This window comes from Malania oleifera, chromosome 7, assembly GCF_029873635.1.
Source record: "Malania oleifera isolate guangnan ecotype guangnan chromosome 7, ASM2987363v1, whole genome shotgun sequence".
NCBI classification, from domain to species: domain Eukaryota; kingdom Viridiplantae; phylum Streptophyta; class Magnoliopsida; order Santalales; family Ximeniaceae; genus Malania; species Malania oleifera.
The window spans coordinates 21,709,058-21,733,623 of record NC_080423.1 but is presented as its reverse complement, the minus strand read 5'-3'; positions in this window follow the sequence as shown (position 1 = coordinate 21,733,623).

Genomic DNA, 24,566 nt, shown 5'->3' with positions numbered 1-24,566 from the left:
TTCTGAAAGACCTATGCTCAGTAAAAAGGAAATTGAACATGAAGAAAAATGCCTTCTTGACTGAGCAAGTTAGCGCGTTGATACTAAGTCAAACTCCGCAAAAATTAGAGACCCTGGTTCTCCCACTATTTCAATCATGATTGGTAAATCTCGTATTGGGAGAGCTCTGCTTGATATGGGGAGTAGTGTGAACTTGCTCCCATTTTCAATATATGAACATCTAGGTTTAGGTGAGCTAAAGAGAACTACTATGATGCTACAGTTGGCAAAAAAATCTATCAAAGCTCCGTGAGGTGTTGTTGACGATGTATTGGTTTAGGTTGACAAATTTTATTACCCCATGGATTTCATTGTTCTAGACATGCAACAGCCTTTTTCCACCATATATCAAGCTCCAGTCATTCTTGGGCAACCATTCCTTGCTACTTTTAATGCCCTGATTAATTGTCGAAGTGGAGTACTTAAGCTCACGTTTGGGAACATGACATTGGAAATGAACATATTCAATGCTTGCAAGATTTCAAGTGGGTGCGATGAAGCAGAAACACATGTAGTTGATGTAATAGATAATTTGGATATTTCAGAGCTACTGTCAGTACTTGATGTTGATGACGCGTTTGAAAATGACTCTTCTGAATAGCTTGAGGAATTCGATGAAAAATTGCCAGGATCAAAGGGGTAGATTCCAGAGATAGATGGTACCCCTCATGTGTTGGATGCAAGTTACACAAGTAGTTGGCGTAAGCCTACATTTGATGCCATCGATCTGCTATAAATTATAAAGTCATCAGAAGAAGAAACTCTAACACTCGGACTGAAACCATTTCTTGAAGAGTTGAAATATGTTTTTCTGGGTCCAGTAGATGACACATTCCCTATGGTAATTTTTTCTCACCTTACTCTTAAACAGGAACTTGAGCTATTGCAGGTACTAAATAAGCTTCACGGAGCGATAGGATGGACCATTGCAGACATCAAGGGTATCAACCCCTTGATTTGCACTCACAACATCTTCCTTGAAGGCAATGCTAAACCAGTTCGAGATGCACAACAGAGGCTGAATCCAACCATGAAAGAGGTGGTAAAGAACGAAGTGCTGAAATGATTAGCTACTGACATCATCTATCTGATCATTGACAGCAAATAGGTAAGCCTGACACAGGTAGTTCCAAAAAAATCTAGTTTGACTGTCATTGAAAATGCTAATGGAGAATTGATCCCATCTAGAAAAGTAACAGGTTGGAGAATGTGCATTGATTATCATAAATTGAATTTGATTAGCTAAAAAGATCACTTCTCATTACCTTTCTTATATCAGATACTCGAAAAATCAGCTGGTAATTCCTTTTACTGTTTCTTGGATGGATTTTCTGATTATTATCAAATTTCTTTTGCACCTGAAGACCAAGAGAAGACTACCTTCACTTGTCCCTTTGGTACCTTCGCCTTTTGCAGAATGCCATTCGGTCTATGCAATGCACTTGCTACTTTCCAGCACTGCATGATGAGTATTTTCTCTTATATGTTAGATGATATGTGTCAAATTTTCATGGATGATTTTTCTGTATTTGGTAAGTCTTTTGATATTTCTTTGAAAAATTTTACTGCTATTTTGAAAAGATATGAGGAAAAGAATTTGCTTTTGAATTGGGAAAAATGGTAAGTAGTAGTTTAGTACTTGGTCATTTGGTTTCTGAGCGTGGTATAAAGGTTGACAGGGCCAAAGTAGAGCTGATTTCCTAGTTACCTTTCCCTAAGAAAGTTAGGGATATCCGTTCTTTTCTTGGTTATGCCGACTTCTATAGGCGTTTTATTCAAGGTTTTAGTAGTATTGCTAAACCATTATGTACTTTGTTGTAGAATAAGACTAAATTTTTGTGGACTGATGAATGTCAACAGACTTTTGAAACACTAAAGAAACATATGACTATTGTGCCTATCATGCAACCTCCATGGTGGGACTTGCCATTTGAAATCATAACTTATGCTAGTGACTATGCCCTTGGTGCTGTTCTAGGTCAAAGAATTGATAACAAGTCGTCTGTCATTTATTATGCGAGTCGAACTTTGAATGATGCTCAGAAAAATTATACCACCACTGAGAAGGAATTGTTAACTGTTGTATTTGGCTTAGAAAAATTCCATTCTTATATCATTGGATCTGTTGACCTTATAGGTCACGCCCGGTTTTGATAATGACAAATACCTACTGTATTTGATGCATGCTTGAGGATATGTGCAGGTATTCCAGTTGGTAGATCATAATGATAGCACAAAAAGGAATTGAAGCTGAATACCCAATATATGTTGTATTTTATTTCATTATTATTTAAAGAGTCTGTAATAGTAAATAGGGTTTGGCCTGTAATAATCATACGCATCACCTGCATAAATTGTGAAGTAAGCTCAAACTAAAAAAACCTAGAAATGACCCTAGGACACTCACTCATGCATATATATGTTTGGACATTTTATTAGGGTGTTTTCACAAATTGAAAAGAACCGAAATGTATGAAAACTACATGTTTGGTCGACCGTACACCCATGTACAAAATCCTCCTGGTCGACCGAACACGGACCAGGTCAATAGATTGACCACATCCCGATCGACCAAACTTATCTAGTTCATTTATACTTGGTTGACCGAACCCACTAGGAGTCAACTTAATTGACCTTCTAGTCGACCGTGCCCAAAATGAATAACAACACCCTGGTTGACCGAGTTCTTATGTGTGACAACTTAACGGTCTGGTCGACAGAACTAAAATGTTCAAAAAGGTCTCGGTCGACCAAACCACGCTAAAAGGGAAAAATTGACCCGAACCTCCAAGTCCGGTCAACCGAACTTGTAGTTGAAATTGTTCCCGATCGACCGAACTTCAAGCAATTCGGTCAACCGAACTTGCCTCAGTCGCCCAGTTCTCTCGGGTTGCCCCAAATTTTTTACCACGGTTAATATTTTTATACGGGGTTAATTTAATTAAATAATATTAAAACTTTTATAATAGTTCCATTTGTGTCCTTAATGGCCATAATCAGGGGAAAGTCTATATATACCCCTTCATTTGGAATGATTAGGAATAAGATTAGCAAACTCAATTAATGATTTCTCTCTTAATTTCAAAATCATTCTCTCTTACTTCCAAACATCCTAAACTCAATCTTACCTTGCCATATTGCCAAAAATTCTTTGTAAGTTTGATTTGAGTGTTGATTGTTCTATAAGGTTTGCTCTATCAAGATTGTGCTTGCTTGAAATTGTTTTATTTGAGAGCATAACCTTAGTGTTCTTAGGGGACTTTATTAATAAGTCTTTCCTAAGAAGACTTTGTTTCAACTTCTGAGTATTGCACACACATTGCAATATCTTAAGAAGTGTGTATTTGATTTTGGTTGCTTAAATACTTTCAAATCATTTTCAAATATCTAGTGTGTTTCATATTGAGAAATATTTGAAGAGATATTTGACTATGTGATAAAGATCTTTGTTGCAATATTTATTGTGTGATATTATTTTTGAACAACAAAGATTAAACTCGTTTTAAAAACAAAATCTATACTTCTCTTGAGGCTTATATATTAAGAAATATTATTTGAGATATCTGAAGTATTGTTATCATCTTTGGTTGAGCATTATGATTGAAAATATTGTGTGATACAAAGATAGTATTATTTGCACTCTCACGCACTGATTACAACAATTGCAAATATATTTGAGAGTAGACATCTTAGACCACATTGAGCTTACTTCACTATATCATTTGGTGGTGTATGTGATTGAATGTATTGGGTACATATCTGCTTTACATGAAAGTATAATCATTGTACCAATTTCATTGTTGTGAAATTACTGAGTGTTTCCAGGCATGGCGTAAGGGGGCGGTAATCCAACTCGGTAAGGATTGGTTGTAAAGGTTGAGGTCAGCCCTGTGCTAATTGACCTGATTTGTTTAGGTGCCGCTCCACCCATTAAAGTGATCAAGTATAGTGGTAATCTTTGTGCTTGTTAGCTAAGGCGGGGATATAGGCAATTTGCCAAACCTCGATAACATTTCTGCATGTCACTTTCCTTTGCTGCTCTCCAGTGCATGCGTAGTTAATTAAATTGCTCCATTTAATTTTTTGTACATATTATAATTAATTTACATTACTTGCACTAGATTGTCCATAGGGTTGTGAATATACTGTTATCAGGATACTCACCTAGGGAATAAATAATTCACCCCCCCCCCCCTCTTGGGATCAAGGTAAAGTTAACAAGATCGCATGTTATTATTTTTACTGATCACTCTGCTCTGAAATATTTGTTAGCAAAGAAGGATGTTAAACCCAGGTTGATCATATGGATTCTACTTCTCCAGAAATTTGACATCATTATTCGAAATAAAAAAAAAAAAAAAAGGTGTAGAAAATGTTGTAACTGACCATCTCTCTCGTTTGCAGCTACCTGAGGTGCTTGTATCTCCCTCTCCCTTAATTGATGATTTTCCTGATGAGTTTCTTTTTGCAATGTCACACGCTATGTGGTTTGCTGATATTGTAAACTACCTTGTCACCAACCGAATGCTATAACATTAGTTAACTCAGGATAAGCGTAAGTTCTTTGCCGAGATAAGACATTATTATTTTGATAATTCGTACCTATTTAAATATTGCTCTAATCAGTTTGTGCGTAGATGTAATCTTGATGATGAATTCACTTCGGTGATGTATTTTTGTCATAGTGGGGCATGTGGAGGCCACTTTGCTACAAAGAAAACCATTTCAAAAATTTTGCAAAGTGGACTCTACTGGCCTACTATATTCAAAGATGTTGAGAATTTTTGTAAAACATGTGAGGCCTATCAAAAGTTAGGAAAAATCACTGCAAAGAATGAAATTCCTATGTCCCCCATTTTGACTCTTGAAATTTTTTACTATTGGGGAATTGACTTTATGGGACCATTTCCAAAATCTTTTAGGCATTCTTACATTTTAATTGTTGTGGACTGTGTTTCAAAATTAGTGGAAGCTATACCTTGTAGAACAAATGACCACAGGGTTGTCATCCATTTTCTTAAGGAGTTATTTGCACGTTTTGGCATACCGAAGGCGATCATTAGTGATGGAGGGTTGCATTTTTGTAACAAACTTTTTGAAAAACTCATGCAAAAGTATGGCGTGACCCATAAAGTCTCTGCCTCCTACCACCCTTAGACTAATGGTCAAGCTAAGTTGGCCAATAGAGAGATCAAAATTATACTTGAGAAAAACATGTGTCCTAATTGAAAGGACTGGTCTGAAAAACTTGTTGATGCACTTTGGGCGTACTGAACGGCTTTCAAGACAAACTTGGGAATGTCTCCCTATAGGTTAGTTTATGGTAAGGCATACCATTTACCTGTTGGAATTAAGCATCGTGCTAAATGGGCTATAAAATATATTAACTTTTCACTTGATGATGCCAAGGGTTTAAGGAAATTATAGGTATGTGAGCTTGAAGAGTCTAGGTGGGAAGCTTACCACAATGCTCGCTTAGCCAAGGAGTGGATGAAGTTGCTACATGATAGGAAAATCAAAGACAAACAACTTTTCCCTCTTAGCATGTGCTTCTCTATGATTCCAAATTGCATGTGTTTCCTGAGAAACTGAAGTCCCGATGGGACGACCCATACATCGTTGAAAAAGTTCAATCTCATGGCATGGTAGAGATTGTCAATCCAAGGAGTGGCAACCACTTCATAGTCAATGGACAGCATCTAAAGCCCTTCATGACTCCATTCGATCCCACTAAAGAGGGGAGTCCTCTGACCTTTCTATTTTACTATTTTCTTTTTCAATTTTTTTCTTTTCATCTTATTTGTTTCATTTGCATCTTTCTTTTTTTTTTAGTTGCATTAGTTGGTAGTGATGTTCTATTAGTTGTACACTCGTGCACAGTTTTTCTATTTCCCCTATGCTTTCATATTGAGGACAATGTTCCACTTTAGTTAGGGGGGTGAGCATTTGCATATGACACTGTACATGTATCCTTGCTGGGGTTTATGTTAATTTGAAAAAAAAAAAAAAACAAACAAGAAAGAAAGAAAGAGCATTGAGGATAAACGATTATGCCATGATTAACATTGAATTATACCCTTCACATACTTGCATATAACCTAAGAATTACCCACTCGAGTCATTTATGCGTAGTTTCTCTTTATATGACTTTGTAACCCCATGAAGAATTGATTGGTAATACACTCATGTTAATCTAGCTATATAAACTATTGTATTTACATGATATCTCACGAGACTGAATAAACACATTCGCATGATTCATTACACTTAGGGTTCCTTGTGAGCACTGAGAGAACATTCGTGGCGACTATGACACCTTGTGAGATATCCTTAAGCTATTTATCATCCCTTTTGAGTGTTAACATCAAATCAGAGTTCACGAAACTCAGTTCTCTTTTCTTCTGGATAATTCATTGTACACTAGTCTCTGTTTTTTATTTTCTAAATAGAAACCTAGGTCTTGTAGCCTACTCAAGATGTGAAGGCTAAGCCACCACTAGAAATAGACTTAGTTCATGGACCACTGTTCGAGCTTAATTCCCGTTGATGGTATGAAAACAACAAAAGAAGTGTAATGATTATCCTAATTGACCAAGAAAAGACAGAAAATGAAGAATGAGTAGAAGAAAGAATAAGAAATAGAAATGCACATGAAATGAAACGTCAATGCCTGCTCCACACAAGTACCACAAAAAGTCAAGGGCACGACACATGTTCTCCACGTATAAAGATTCTTCAACCGTTTAATACCTCATATGTATTCATGCCCAGTTTGTGAATAAGTTGATCTAGGGTGGTCTCGGTTGGACATGGCGAGTAGGTGAGAAGATGCTTGGGTGAAGGACTTGACACCTCACAAATAGGTTAGATCATTTTCAAACTAGTCCACTCCATATATTTAGCATTTTTTTCCTTTCAATATATAGGATATTTGATCATGACACTCCTCATCACATATGTCAAGTGAACCCATTCCTTTTGAGTATTCTTGAGGGTATACTAGTTAGGTCGAGTCAAAACGACCATTTATGTAGGTTTCCACAGCTATCTTAGGTGTAATGAGTCACACACATCACACACACCTCGAGATTTTACCCGTTATACTCAAACTTATATGACCGCATTAACTCTGAATTGTATCGCTAGTTAACTTCATGTGAGTATAATGTTCTTAAATGCTACATAATGATGAAACTTGCATGAGTGATGTGATTTGGAGTTGTGTGCATTGAATATGAACGAGCTTGTGTGAAATTCAGTTATATTCCTATATATGAAACAGTATGGTTGTGTTGCATGGGCATTAAGTACATGTTTTCTGGAATTAGTAATCGTGGACACCGCCCTTGAAATCATTCACGTTATTTGCTAGAGACTAGAAAAATGTTAGTTGGGGGGTGTGATTATGCGCTTAAACAGTGAAATTAGGCATTTTAATTTGTGCATTAGGGCTTATATTTTTAATTAAATGCCTAATTACTCGCAATATTTTAACAAGGTGTCCTATTTATAATCTCTGGGTTTTATTGAGTAATTTATGAATTTTTGGCATTTTTTTATCCCCGAAAAATTATCGAGAGCTAAAACCGGCATTAATTCATAATTTGCACATAACGTTTCCGTCTGAGCTCTGATCGAGACGATTCAAAATTATGGAAAAGATGAGAAGATTATCTACAACTTCCATTTTTTGTTCTTTAAGAGAAACAGGCTCTAAAAGGGTCAAAATCACTTTGTTCACCAAGAAACAAAAAGAAGGAAAAATAATAATAATAAAATATATTAATACGACCCGACCATATAGCTGGGTCAGATCTCCTAGGTCCAGGTATTCCAAACCGGGCATTGGGCTTTTTTTTTTTCTATAAAACCTCTTTTTTTCTTCTTCAACTCTGGCAAATCCCTGTGCCCCTCCTTGCTTCCCTCTCCTCTCATCTCAGCCTCCCTCTCTTTTCTTCCTTTCTCCCCTCTCCTTATCTCCCTCTTCTCTCTTAGTTCTCTTCTCCTTTACCTCGCTGCTCTCTCTCTCGACTCTCTCTCCCTCAGTCATCTTCTCCCTCTCATTCTTCTTTTTCTTCTTCCTTTTTCTTCTTCCTTTTTCTTCTACTTCAATCTTCAACCTCCCCCAACTGAGAACCCTGCTACTGTTGTTCGTGAGGAGACCCGTACTCCAGCCCTGTTGTCGTGCCACTACAGTTGCTCAAAAAATAGCCAAGACCTCTGCTGCTGCTATTGGTCCACACTGCTTTACCCACCATCCACTCTCGGCCAGCCACAACCTTGCTGCCAGACCACACCCGAAGCCCCTCCTTCCTCTAGACTGTTGCTGGTTGCTGCCAAGAACTCCAGAAGACCCAAGCCAACCAGCCACTGCAGCCACTGTTCACGGCTGTTGCACAACCTACCATAACCACCGAGCTCTCTCTCTCTCCCCCTCTCTCTCTCTTTTTCTGTTTTCTTTTTTTTTTTTTTCCTTTTCTCTCTTTATTTCCTTTTTTTTTTCCCCTTAAGTGTTAGTTTATTTCTCGTTTTAAATAGTTAGTTAACTGTTGAGTTTTAAATTGAGTTCAGTTAAAATAATTATTTTTTTTATTTTTTTTATTTTGTGAACTTTTATTTGAGTGATATTATTATTAGAGTTTATTTATTTTTCTCTTAATTAAATTGAGCATGAGATTTTAATATTACTTGAGTTATTCTTTCTTTTTCTTTTGATTAAAGTTCGATTTAGTTCTTGAAAAAAAATATATAAAAAGAATAAAATACAAAAAGAAAAAAAAATTGTTTTTATTTTTAGAATTTGAATTAGTTGTTCTCTTTAAGATTTAAGTTTTGTTGAAGCTCGATTTAGTTTAGGGTTAGTCTTATTAAAGTTTTTATTTTTATCGTGTCTAGTTATTCTTTAAGTCATTAAAGATTTAATTTTTGTTCAAGTTCTTGTTTGCCTCAAATTTTGATTTGGTTCAAGTTCTTAATTCTGTTAAAGGTTCGGTTTTTATCGTTCACGTTTGTGTTTAGTTGCTTTATTATTGCGTGTTTAATTACGTGTTAAAGTTACCATTTTAGTTTCTATTCCGAAGTTTAATACGTGTTTCAATGTCTGCTTGATTAGATGTACGATTTCCTTTCTTGTTATTTAATTCAGTGCATGCTAGGATTAGGGTTTAATTTGCATGTTCATTTAATTTGTCAAAAAAAAATCTCAAACAATCCAGAGAACCCGAATTTGAATTGAGTTTAGTAACTTTTTATTTTCGATTGGAAATACGCAAAATTTGATATTAAATCGCATTCCCTGAGGAGACAATCTGGCCTTTGGGCTGAATATTACACGATAGAACTCCTATACTTGAAATAGCTTCCGAGCTGCTCATTTTTCGAGTGAATCACTCTCTCTTCTTTTATTATTTAACTATTATAATTCTTCGAGTCTCTACATGTTACAAGTTGTCTATTCTTTTGATTCACTCATCCTTTCAAAAATATTTTCACATGCATTACATCATGGTCATTTTGGCATACGGTTTTGTTTTTGGGGAAAATCTAACGAAATCTCGACGACATGCTGTCTATAAATTGAACACTTCCCAAATTTGCATGCACCAAAAATCGATAGATTCAGGCAACAATATACAATAATCTAGATCATGCAGATACCATTCAGTTTTAAGCATGTAAGAACCCATATCCACTACCGGCATGCAATACACAAGATACTGCATCAGCCATGCAGTTGGCATCTCATATAAGTATGCATTTCAGTAGTTCAAATAGCAAATCATGCCAAAATATAATACATCTATTAAAAGGTATGAGCTTTGAGCAAAAATGGATAATTTGAGTTCAGTGCAATGATCATAATCAGCTATTCATCAAATAAATTAATCATTCAACATAATATGGATATTAATCAACAATGCAATTCATAAAGGCATATAAACATAAAGTATGATTGTGAAAGCAATTTAATTTATAACCATGAAAGAGAGATGCTCCCCCCCCCCCCCCCAAGTTAAGCACTATCATCATCTTATGCGCTTTTCATTTTTTCAACTTCTTTAACTTCTTAGCCAAGTGCATTTAAGTTTTCAAGGATTTTGACTTGGCTATGAATGCCTGGGCTTAGAGGACCAAAAAGTCACAAGCAATATTTCTTCAGGGTTATAAGCCTTTCTTTGCCTCTTATCTTATGAATTTCGATGTGTGAGAGGCACAAGTTCAAATGGCTTTTGGATTTCAGTGACCATGCATAGGTTTCCTTTGAAATATGTTTCTTCATCTAGATTGAAACCTAATGTAAATAACTTAGTCATTTAACTTAATTCATGAAGATGAAGCTCTAAATGATTTGATATAAATTTTTGAGAGCTTGTGAGGTGAGATTAGATAAGTACTCTTAACAGTTAAACTATCATTAAGTTCATTAGTGTATTCAAAAGTGAGCATGTGTGGAAAAAATTCAAAATATTTTCGTCCTAGAGAATATGTCCAAGCTTTTAGGTGAAGATCATTTAGGTAAAGAGCAAGTGGGAGTATATGAATATTTTTGAATAATGCTATTTGGTGATTTCAGATCTACCATAGTTAAATGGTATCCCTTGAATATGATTATAGTTTTTAGCTAGGATATGATCCAAGGAATAGGTAAAAATCTTTACCGAATGTGATCGTGGATTGGTAAAGATTTCCTATGGAGGAGAAGGTGAGCCAAACATAGAGCATTTTTACAAATTAAGTATAGAGGGATTATTTTTATTATGACTTAGTGAAAAGCTTAAATCCTTTAATGGATGCCCCTAATTTGATTGTGAGAAAGGATGTCTTTTAATAAGCACTAGTAGATTAGGAATCTATGATCATTAGTGCTTACGCCTAAAGTGATGACTAAAATCTTGATCAAGGCTTTTATGTTAAAAAAAAAATGAGTTTAGGGATAAATGATATATACCAGGATGGATTCCCTAAAGCTCAATTATGTGCAACGAATAAGAGTATGCTTAACTTGAGATTTTCATATTTGCATGGGTTAAGCATTTAGAATTATTTACCAGGCAAAGATGCCTTCGTCCATTTGGAATTGGGTTTTAATTCAAGCATGCTTCTAAGATATTATGAAGTAATGAATTTTATGTTATTCATTTTAGAAATGAAAGGTTCTAGATATTTTAGCTAGTTAAACTCTCAACCTTTACTTTGAACAAATAAGAGTAATACTGTGGATAATGTCGAGACTGACATCTCACTCAAGTAGAGATTACCACATTCCTTTTCAGTTCAAAGCTAGCATGTTATAGCCAATATTTTCATATTATAATCAATTAATATGATATGTATATATTGAGTTCATATTGGATATGTAGCTTGAATATTCGTATTGGCTTGATTTTCTGATGATTTTAGTATTCAAATATAAGTGAAGGTATATTCTAAGAATTTTCATTTTAATTACACACCACTCCCCAGCTCTCCATGTTGCTCTACATTCGTGAGTGATCTTCTGGTGAAGATTGCACTTATATAAGAGTATTGATCAAGTGCTGGTGTTCAGTAAATGCTTGCTTGAAGATCAATTAGAAAACTTGAAGAAAAAGTATAAAGACACTAAAGAGATGATCATTCGTTTGCGAGAGGATAACAGAGTAATGAACAATAGGTAAAAGAGGAGGAAGGAGGGATGCGAGATGTTATTAGGGCCTTCGAAGAGTTATGGTGAAGGTGAGAAGGAGGTTGTTGTTTATTTGAAGAATAAGATGAAGGATTTAGAGTGCACGAAGGCGAGAGCCGAGGCTGGGCTTGAGACTTTGAAGAAGCGGTTAATTTGTGGAATTAGAGGCTAGGGTTTTGTGCTTAGAAGAGGATACGACTTTGTTGATGAAGTGGGGAAATGAAGTACAAAACAGGGGGCTATGTATATGTGCAAAGGTTCAAGGTTAGTTGAATTATGCTTTAACTTTTATCATGGTAATATTATTTTGCAAGCCTTTTCAATTTTTTTTCCTTTTTCCTATCATCATACCTAGAAGAGACCTTCACACTATCCATTTGAACAAACACATAACTAATTTTTCCCCTTATCCTTCCTTCGTTGGCTCTCAAATTTGGTTTTCTGTTTGGTTTGAGAGTTGTTTAGGGACACTCTTCCTCTTAGTTAGGCTATGCAACATCCTTAGTTGTATGTTTTGTGTGTTTTACATTGTCTGCTAATATGAAGCTCTTGTGCACTCATAAAATTTATTACTAGTTGGATTGTTGTGAACTGTTTATTATAAACAACCAGGTTTGGAGCATATCTCTATGGAAAGTGTCCTTTTACAAACAAAATGCTACCAAAATTTTTCTAAACTTCTATAATTTTGGAAAACATGATCCTATGGACTTTCATGCACATTATTGTCTTTATTTTTGAGTCATAAGGTTGTCTTGAACACATTCAGTATATGTATGATGCAAAAATCTTCTGAATTGCATGCTTTTGTGACTTGCAGGTTTGAGAAATGTTCTATTTACAAATGGCATGTTGTCGAAAATTTGTTAAATTTTTTCCAAAATAATCAAAGTCATATACTATATTTGTGAGAATGATTATAGTGTGTTGAATGTTAAAATATTTTTGAAAGGATGAGTGAAGTTCAAATGAATTTTGAACTTCATCTCTAAATTTACTTTTACATATGCTAAGTGAAAATTCTATTAATCATGGACTCATTTGCATTATTTGATTATTATAGTTATTTTTGAGTCCTAAAAAAGTCATGTAAATCATGAACATCACATTTTGTTTTTTCATAGAACTATATTCTGATATAAATTGTTTGTGGGAGGTATGAACACATTACATTATTTAATACTTATTTTATGAATCTCTTATGCACTAATAAAATTCATTACAGATTGGATTATTGTGAACTGTTTAGTGTAAATACCCAAGTTTGGAACATATCTCTATGAAAAATGTCCTATCTACAGGCCCAATGCTGCAAAAATTTTTCTAAATTGATAAAACTTAGCTATTTAAAATTGTATCACTTTTTTTAACTATGTCTGAATGTCCAATTATTTTGCTTTCAAATCATTGATACTTATAGTACAAATATATATATGTTCAAAAATCGTATACCAATTTTTTTTTTATAATTCTTAATTTGTAGGGTTTGCAGCTGTCACAACATTAGCACGATGTCATGCACTACAATTGAATGCAACTTTTGATTTTTTTTTTTTTTTGTTATCTGAACATATGGAATTTGTGTATTTTAATTTTAATTTGTATAATGTATTTGTATTTGAATTTGAATTTGAATTTGTATGATGCATTTGTATTTGAATTTGAATTTGAATTTTGAATAATTTATGAATTTTTTTAGTAATTTTGTCACTAATAATTATAAGTAATGGCAGGTATGGCGACTAATTCAAAATCATTACTAATACTTATAAAACTTTCGCTAATACTATTAGTGACGGTTTTATGATTATTAGTGACGGTTTTGATCTTTCACTAATAACCTTATTTTTTGTAGTGAGAGTGATCATTGTCTTTTTACAAAATCTCAAAAGAAATTAGTGTCTTTTGCCTTAAATAACAAATTCTACATTAATATTTACATATATATGAGTAATAGATACTGACCACTCTTAAGGTGAGATTTCGAAAATCATAAAAGCTTCCCCTCAGATTTTAAAATTTTTGTAGGCCCCTTTTGAGGTTTGCCAAAATTAAAGACACACAGCTCTACTTATATTTGGCAAAAAAAAATAGTTTTTTTTAATGGAGATAAGTTTATCAAAAATCAAATGTCAATGGATGTTTGCAAAAATTTTAAATTCTCAAGAGAGGTTTGCTGGACTTTTGAAATTTCAAGAGAGGTCCTTGTCTTTTTGCCAACCTTAGGGGAGGTCAATGTCTTTTTTTCTTTACATAATGATTTCCCAATAATATGCATGAGACAAGTGGCTATAGGCAAGCATGCATAAAACTCTGAATAAATTGGCTTGTGATATGCATTCTTCCTCACTTATACGGTCAATGTCCTCATAAATTTTAACATTATATGAAAATTTGCATGCCTTTTGCTGACATTCAGATGATTCATTCATCACTAAGGAATTTCCAATTTACTTAGAACTTATGTCATTATTTTCTTAATAAGATAAGCTCTGTCTACAAGGATCTTTTCAACTTCTCACTTGTCAATTGCATAGTATTTAGTATTAGTGCTCTCTAGTTGACTGAATTGGAGTTAGACCTTTAGTGTTAACATTGAATAACTTAAGGCAGGTGAAGTGAAATATAGCGTGCAATTTCATGAAAGCTAGAGAATCAATCTTACAAGAGACTTCCCCGACTTTGGCAAAAGATGGCTAGAGACTAAATCTTCATCTTAATGAAGAAGTCTCCTATCTTGACTCAGCAGTAACCTAATATATATGTTCTGGATAGACCTTAACATATGAAATTTGATCCTCAAAAGCAAATATTAGGATATAAAAAATGTGCACAAATTTTGAAATTTTAATAAAAAAAATTATTATGGTAGGTTCTAAAACTAACTGTGGCTTTTAGTAATTGGGAAAAATGAGAACCCCAAAAATAAAAATTCAATAGGGCCCAAAAGTGGCCTTACATGTCCACCAGTGCATGGCCTAGAGGTAGACATTGCATAGTGTCTAAGATCATCTTTTCAATCTAATTGTTTGGTATCTAGGTCATTTTGACCCTATTTGCGAACACTCTTCAATTTTTCTCAAACTTTCATCATGAATTTGTGTTTTTTCTTTTTTCTTTTTTTTTTTTCAGATTCAAAATCTCCAAAAAAAAAAAAAAGACTAAATGAAATACATGCCAAAGGTCCAAGTTTTCACTTAAACACCTCAAGAAACCGTAGAAAATCACCTTGACCAAAACCTCCTCTGATTAAAATTGAACATCGTTGAAAATCCAATATAAAAATAGATAATTTTCATGATTTAATATAGATAAAAGAGAACAAATTGTTGAAACCAATAAACAAAATCTTACACCAAAAAAATCTTGAAGGCAAGAAACCAAGGAAAACATACTTTGCTTTGTCATGGTTCGATGTAGATAAAGACATACATCCGAAAAAAAAAAAAAAACAAAATTCTAAAGCGAAGAAACAAAATCTTTTATTAAGAAAGCAATATCCTAAAGCCAAGAAATCATGAGAAACAAGGAACGAGTATGAATATTTTTTCATGTACATATATAGCAATGAGTGATTGTGTTCTCTAACTTTGATATCAATTGATAAATATCATATATTATAAACAAAAAAGTTGTCTCAAATCATTGACAGCTTATGAGCAAGCTAGAAACTATTGACAATATTAACAATGTAGAGTCCCTTGGTTCCTGTCCAATGTGAATTCATGTATGTTCCTAAAGATTCTAATACTCTCTTTCCTTGCCCTTTCATTTTAACTTGACGAGGAATCACACAAAATTAGGGTGGGGGTAATAACTCTAGTTGTTATTTAAATATTCACAAAGGAAATCTTACCTGTCTTGGGTTCCTTGTGCGAACAAGGCATACATATTCTTAATTCCCATTATATAACGCATTAGGCCCAATACATATATGATAATCATGTATCTTATATGGGTCTGTTTCATTAATGTTTTTAAGAGTTTGATATTCATTTAGTGAGAGCTTTATAATTGACCTATATATGTAACACCATAATTAAGAACCCTAACAAGTAATGCTTCAAAATTATGTGCTTTTACACCTATTAGCATAGAGATTATTCTTTCCTTTACCATGCTTGTTTTTACTTACGACAATTCTATTATATACAAGCGGATAAAGAGGCATGACTTTATGTTAATTTCCTTCGCTTTCACATTGAAATTAATTAATTCTACATTAGTGGCACCTTTTGGAAAAATAACTTCTTTTGGTTCCATTGCTCCTACTACCATTGAAAATTAAAAAAAAAAAAAAAAAAAAACGTAACCCTTTCAAAATTTTCATCCTAAGATGTTAGTCTTATGAGACTTAACATCTTGTTTTGATGATAACAAACAAGACGAACTTAATATAATTGGTTAAGTGATGACATTTCAGGACTCAACTATGAAAATGTAAGGTCAAGTATTTACAAGGATCCATTACAAGCTTATACGTTAAAGAAGAATGATCACATGAAGTTTAAAACATGGATTCAAGGATGACTTAATAAAGCTTGAAGAATATGAGAACATGGATGTTAAAGAGCTTAAAGTATATCAAAGCTTGAAGAAAAGTAAGAGAGCCAAAAAAAAGTAAAATAGTCAAAGAAAAACAAAGTAAGAGAGTTTAAAGAAAAACAAGCATGAAGACTCAAACACTTAGAAAGCCCAAAGTCCTAGAAGTCTTTATGTAAGTACTTCATATTTCAAATATCTTTTGAAATATATTGAAGTTCATTAGGATGTAACAAAGACTTAGAGACCAATTTTTTAAAATCCTGGAAAATGTTTTTGAGAAGTCACATTTAAGTCTTTCAAATAACAAAAGGTTTAAGAGCTTAAAAAATTAGAAGTTTTGAAAAAATTGATTGGTCAGCCGATTGATTATTTTGAACTAAAATCAATCAGCCAACTAAAACTTTTTGCACTGTGTTCAGTCAACCGACTGACAAATTAATGGAATTAATTTCTAGCAGACAGCAGTTAGAAAGGTCTCAATCACTTGTCCAGCTGACTAACCATGTGTAAAAATGCTTACCCAACCGCCTGTCCAGCCGACTGACCCTACCAGAATTTGAATTTTGAACATCAACGAGAAAATTCTAAAAATTAGTTTTTCAAATGTGAACGTTATAAAGACTTGGTGAACACACCAAGTAACTTGGAAAATAAGGAAACTCACTCTAAAAAGTCTATAAATACTCCTTTAACCCAAGGAAATAATTACCCAAGCATAATATCAGCGTTCAAGCTCTCTAAATTCAATCTTCTCTTGCTCACTTATTGCAAAACTGATTTTTTGCGATAACCTGAAGTGTTGAATCCATCCTACTCTAGTTTTTACTACTGATCCTCATCAAGAGAAGGAATTGGTGAATTCTATACTTGAGTTTCAATTCTATTTCATCTTGATATTTAAATTCTTAAAGTACATAGTGCTGAATTTGTACTAATCTGCTCTATTTTGAGAGTGTTCCTGTATGCAGCATTTACTTCATATTTCTTGTAGTTCTTGGATGATTCAAAGTGTTTGGATCGTTGACCAAGAATAGGATATCGCTTGGAGAGGTGATTACTTTAGCCTATTGAAAGAGTGCCCAAGCGTGGGGTATTGCTTGGAGAGGTGCAACTCTAGCCTACTGAAGGAGTGCGTAACGGTTTTGTTCGGCTCGAAAAGTAACTGGTTTAGTGAATCCTCAGGTGGTTTGCCTAAGGTAAGGACATAGGCTGGGGATAAGTCGAACCTCATAAAAACCTGATCTCACTCTCTTTCCTTTACTCTCTTTAAATTCCAACAAACATATAAGCTGCGTGGATGTTTCAAATTCTTAATTATAAAAACTACATAGATTTGAAATTAAACCAAAGTTTAATTTTGATTTGGGATTGTGAAAACCCAAAGGGAGTATGTTGGTTAATCAATACTTTATGGAAACCTCAAAGGGAGTGCATTGATTGGTTAACACCCAAAGACAAATTAACTAAGAGTTTGTTTAAATTCTGAGTTGCTGGAAATTTGAGTTGTGGTTTGCATTGAAGAAACAAATTTCATTACTACAGGGCCTAAATCATTTTTATATACACAGAGCTATTAACAAAATCTAAGAATTACTATAAAGCTTTCTTGATTGAATATTGATTGATTGAATATATTGTAGTTGAATGGTTTAAAGTTTGGTTAATCAATTGGTTACTTTGTTGGTGAATGGTTGTGGATTGAATACTATTTTTGAGAATTGAATAAAGACTTAAGTATTTGTTATGTATTGGATAAATCAACAAGAAGTCAAGAATTCATTAAAAGAACTAAAAGAGGTTAAAGATTCTTGAAAAGAATTAAGAGAAATTTTTTTCAAACCCAATTCACCCCCCCTCCTCTTCGGACTACACCTTAGTTTTCAATTGGTATCACAGCGGGGTTATAACAAATCCTAACAAGTAGTTATATAAAGATCTAGATGGCACACTTAGGCATTGCTCCCTTTGGAGAGGGTCGATCCTCAACTAGGTCTCCCATCTTTTGTGGTTTAAACTACATATTTTGGAAACAATGCATGAGAATCTATCTACAAACCATAAATTGGAAAACTTGGAAGGTTGTCACACATGGTGACTTAATTCCTACTAAAATCATAGATGGCAAAGAAATACCCAAAGAAGAAAAAGAATGGACCGACAATGACCATAAGATGTTACAAGTGAATTCAAGTGCCATGAATGCATTGTATTGTGCCCTTGATATGAATGAATTCAATAGAGTTATGGCATGTAAATCAACAAATGAAATTTGGGATAAATTAGAAGTAACTTATGAAGGTACTATTGATGTTAAGGACAATCGAATCGATATGCTCACTAGAAAGTATGAAGTTCAGTAGAGAGTATGAAGCTTTTAGGATGAACCTGGATGAATCCATCACTAGTATGTACACTAGGTTCACCCACATAATAAACTCCCTAAATGCATTAGGAAAAACTTACACCACCTATTAGATGATCCAAAAAATTCTTAGAGAATTGTCACCTATATGGGAATCAAAAACCACTGCAATAACTGAAAGAAGAAATTGATGCACTTACTAAATAGTCAACACCTAAATATACACACATAAATATAAATATCTAACATGTTCACCCCAAACAAATTACAAAAGCAAAATCAAATCCTTATCCCTATATATATATATATATATATATATATATATAAGTCACAACATCATTCTACACCTATTAATTCGATTTCAGAATGAGATACATTTGGGTATTCGGTTTTCGATTCGATTATGAAAAAAGTGTAATTCGGTTAACCGGATTACCTGAATTTTAATTAATTAATAATTAAATATAAATTATTAAATTATATGATTTTAGGCTAGTTAAGTTTCTAAACTTCCAATGTTCCATTCATCCATTCCCAGATTCCATTCCCATTCGGCTATTCTCATTTCGACATATAAATTATATATTCATATTTTTTACTATAATTAATTTTTTATCTTATTTGAATAAATTTGATTAACTGAATTATTGATAATTCGGTTTAGCTATGGGATGGAGTTAACTAAAAAGTTTCAATTGATTCAATTAAGTGGCCGACATGATTGATTGCACACCCTACCTATATATATATATATATATATATATATATGCATATAAATACACTAATTATTTATATATATAAACAACAGTAATCCTAAGTTGAAACGGCGGAGAATAGTGACTAATCTTGAAACATAACCTTTACTACTTCCATGATTGATGACTGATGTTGTTGGTGATGATTCTAATCCTTTGGTGGATATGATTCAATGCAAACAATACCATAACATCGGGCTGTGGCCCCATGCCTTAGGAGGAAAAAATAATAATAATAATAATAATAAAGTACGTACGCATTATCATTTTGAAGGAAGCTGCATTAATGGCTGACACAGGAAGGCTATAAAGGTAGGTGGATATGGATGATGGAAGACTGCATTAGCTGCAGCCTAAATCCTAGGGAATGCAACCATCTTAGATATAACTTATTAAGCCTCACACCCCCACATGCACACACAAAATTTTATATATATATATATATATATTGACAGCTGCATCCACTAAACAAAAATAAATAAATAATTAAATATTTTACCTTCATTTCATCTCTTTTTGCCTTTCCTTTTTATTTTTAAAGAGGGAACAGAAAAATAAATAAATAAAATAAAATTAGTTTTGTTGTGAAAAATATTTTTTATTTTTTTTTTAAAAAATTTAGGAATTATGAAAGTTCAGCTTGTCTTTTTTAGTTTTTCAAAATTTGTGTTAAAATAGTAGAAAATAAAGAATTTATTTAATTGTAGCAAAATAATTTTTTTCATTTTTACTTATATTTCTTAGAATAATTATAAAAAAGATAATTTGTTTATAAATTTTTTAAAAAATTATATAAAATATATAATCGATACAAACTAGAATCTAAAACCCAAGTTCCATACTATGGCGTATAAAATAAGAAATCAAAAACTTTTTAAGTAATAAAAAATATTATTCACCTTTTTTGAGAGTTGAAAAGTAAGATGAGATCTTTGGAATTATTTAAAAATTAGAATAGAAAATATATTTATTGTATAAGACATGGACTTAAAATGAACCTGCATGGACGTCAACTAATGAGCATTGATTTTTGATCAACGGCTACCGGCTGATATTATAGTGTGAGATTGGCATTTGACCGTTTACTTTGTGCCTATATGTAAATATATCATGGTCTGCTTTGGACTGGTTGGTTTTGGATGAAACCCTACATCATCTAACAGTCCGATGAAACATGCACAAAACTCAATGATGGTGCGAAGTCTTGCAAGTCACGCGACGACCACCGCCCACCGGCCCTGCAGGCTTGCCGGATTCGTACATATAGTTGACTGTACAGCTGCCAACCGGTCCAGTCACCATTTCTTGTTTTGTTCATGCATGCAGCATACTAGTAATTAATCCTCCTCTTGATGATGATATATAGCGATGGATGGTGATGATGAATTTATATATGATGCTAGGTTGGTTGAAGAATTTTGAAGATTAGGTTAATCATCGATCTACAGCAAATTTCTTTTCTTCTTTTTTATTTTTTATTTTTTTCAGTCATCCTTTTTGTTTGATTTTTACACGGAAGCAAATGAAGCAAAATAAAAAGAAGGCTGATAAATTAAAATAAAATATTAAAAAAGAAAAAACTTTCCAACAAAATGCTTATAAGAAACGATTCCCCCACATAAGATTTAAAATTTAATAACTTTTAGGAATTGTTTGGACTAAAGATTTTATTGTTGGGATAACCAGTCAGAAATCAGAGATAAAATCACACACAAAACAACGCAATGATATACGTGGTTCGGCCAATTCCATCATACGTCCACGGGAGAGATAGCTATTGTATGTATTTGGGATAATACATAGGAGGAGGAGGAGGAGACAATTCTCACTCAAACTCTCTCAACTCTCACAGCTCCCTCTACCTACACTAAACTCACTTCCCTCAATTCGTTCTTCACTGATATGATTTACATTCACCACACACACACACACACACACACACACACACACACACATATATATATATATATATATATATATATACATGGAGAAGGGAACAATCACTCAAGAAATCTGCCACAATCATGCACGAATTCACTCCTGATTTAGTGGAGAAAAATTCGCAGGAGATGGAGAAGATTTGTGGTAAGATCACCAAGGCTTGGATCTTTAACTACCAAAAATAATAGTTATAACCTAACTAAGCCCAAGTTCAGTAGAACAAGGAGTGAGTTAGGTGTCGATCTTCAGAGATTCAGTGCAGTTGTTTAACAATTCTAACCTAATTTACTATGCTTTGCATAAAAGGAAAAAGATAAGATTTTTTGAGTTTTTTTTTTTCTAAACTACACAAGCAATGGAAGTAAATTGTAATTAAAGCTACTCCTAGAAAGCAAGTCTCAAATTATGAATCCAGTATAAGTTGTCGTTCGCGATAACTATGTCCGATCAACTATCCGTACTAGGTTAGACGGTCAAGTGAACCGCTCTAGTGGCATAGGGTAGCGAAGGTGCACCAATTGTCTAGAGCACGATCGAAAAACAGGGTATACCCTATCCAACAAACACGGAACCCTCAATAGGAATTGTAACCTATTACGCATAAGTGACTGAATCCCTAACTATGTTATCTTATCCCCTAGGGTTTCATCACAATCAGAGAACTAAATATGCAGGAAAGTAAATACATGATATTTAAATTTGAAAAATTGAAATCAAAGCAAAGTAAACAGACAAGTATTGAAAACGACATAAACTAAAGCTCGAAGGCTTGTCACTAGCAATCGGGATTACAATCAAGAACCAACTAATCTATGCGGTAGCACTCAGAACTCGAAGGTTATCACACGCCTTCGAAGAATCCGAATACAAACAAGACATAAAATTGAAAGAAAGCTGTAAATCTAATCTAAATGGGACTTAAAGACACTCTAGGTCTATCACTAACCAAAAAAGGGCCAAAGGGGAACCCTAATCACATATTCAAAGTTTGGTTTTATACCCAAAAGGGTTTACAAGCGTTTGAGTTCAAACCAAGAAAGTTTTGGTAGAAATCTCATGAAACAGGTTCTAGATTCGAACACAGTCAACCAGGTCCCACCCTAGTCTTCCCCTGGTCGCACCCTGGTCGAGATTCTCGAGAATTCTAGGGTTCAATCTACAAGCTTCCTCGACTTGGTCGCACCTCTAAGATCTCCTAGTCGCCCCCTGGTCAAAAATCTCGAGACCTCTACTTCAGTCAGTCTTATGTTCAGCTGACCTAGTCACCCCTCAAGGTCTCTTGGACGTGCCATTGGTCGAACCTCTCAGCATCTCCACTTCAATCTCCACTCTAGAGTTTTCATTTTGTAACCTGGTCGCCCCTTGTGTTTGCTGGTCGCACCATATGGTCGATAAGGTCTTGTTTGCTTTGATGAACTAAGGCTTTGGGGACTTGGTTGAACCTTGTACATCCCAATTACTCCCTTAGCTTCTTGTATTGCTTAACTCCTCGGTTTTAACTTCATTTTCCTAAAACATGAACAAACCACACATAACTTCGTACTATGATAAGAAAGGGTAAATACAAGATAAATGAGAAAAAAATATAGGTAAATGTGGGCCTAAAGTAGTGCATTTTAGGAACACATCACAACTCTCAACTTACACTTTGCTAGTCCTTCAGCAAAGTAAAACTAAGAAAACTATAAAAGATAACTAAATTCCTATCTACCTTCTCTTTCATGGAAAACACGATTGCATTTACCATATGCAACAAGACTTTAAACCCCTAGGTGACCCTAGTGAACGAGTTATAGTCTCGTGAGGATTTCTAGGGCGATACCCACAAACACCATTCTTAGTGGATATTAAGTAGGATCAACAAGTAACACAATCATGCCATTTCACGTATAGGAATATAACATTATTACAATCAGGCTCCTCCATAAATAACATTATAAAGACAACTTCGAAGCAAATCACTTATACATGTCTTAACAGTGTATAGCCATCAAGAAAATCATGACCCATAGAGAATCAACCAGCAATTACAACTCAAAGTTAATATCATCATACAAATTCAAGCATAATCACAAGACATGTGTAAAGTAAATGATTCATTGCCCTCGGGTCACGCTCGGACACCTACCGAATGGTCGTCTTGACTCAGCCTCACCGCTATACTCTCAAAAACACTCAAGAAGATGGGGTCACTCTCGTATGTGAGGAAAAGCATGCATGATCAAACATCTCACATACTTCTAAGAACCAACGATGAAAGTGGAGTGGACTAGTCTAATAAGAATGGAATCCAGCATATTAACGAGGTGTTGGGTACTTCACCCTAGTGCCTTTTCACCTACTCACCACATTTTACCAAGACCGCCCCAGATTGAATATTCATAAACCAATACGTGATACCATACATATGCGTCGAATCAACCGAAGAAGCTTCATACATGCAAGGATATGGTGTGTTGTGTCCCTAGCTTGACCATTTTGTATTTGGAGCAAGTATTCTATGTATTTTTCTCATTTCTCTTTTTCTCTCTCTTCTGCTCATTCTTTATATATATATATATATATATATATATATATTTCTTTTCTTCCATGGCCAACTAGGACAATTATCACAACTTATGTCATCTTCATGCTACCAATAGGGAAATAAGCTCAAAAAGGGAGTTTATGAATTATGTTCATCTCTAGGGGTGACTTAATTCTCACATCTTGAGTATATTACAAGACCTAGGTTTATATCTCTCCATTGGACATCACCTTTAAGCCAAAAAATGAAAATAAGGATACTAGCATGCAAAGAATATCCAGAGAATAAAAATTGAGTTTCGTGAACTCAGAGTATGTGTAAATGACTCACAAAAAATGAAAAACGCAACAAAACCTTACAAGGTGTCATAGTCACCACGACTGTTCTCTCAGTGCTCACAAGGAACTCTAAATGAAACAAACCATGTGAAAGTGCGTCCTAACCTTGTAAAATATCATGTGAATACCAGAACTTTTACAACAGCATTATATCAAATGAACTCCTAGTCAACCCTCATTGAGTGGCAAAACAGGTAAATTGACTATACTACATGAAACTATGCACAAGCAACTCACTTCATTGTTAGTGAGCATAATAAAGTCATCTAAAATACACAACCTATGATTGTAACATATAGGCTATTTAAAATTATTTAAAGGGCATCAAAAGTGTTAACATAGCATGCAGCATACAATGTTCACTAAAAATATAAAAGAACATGTCATGTTCTTT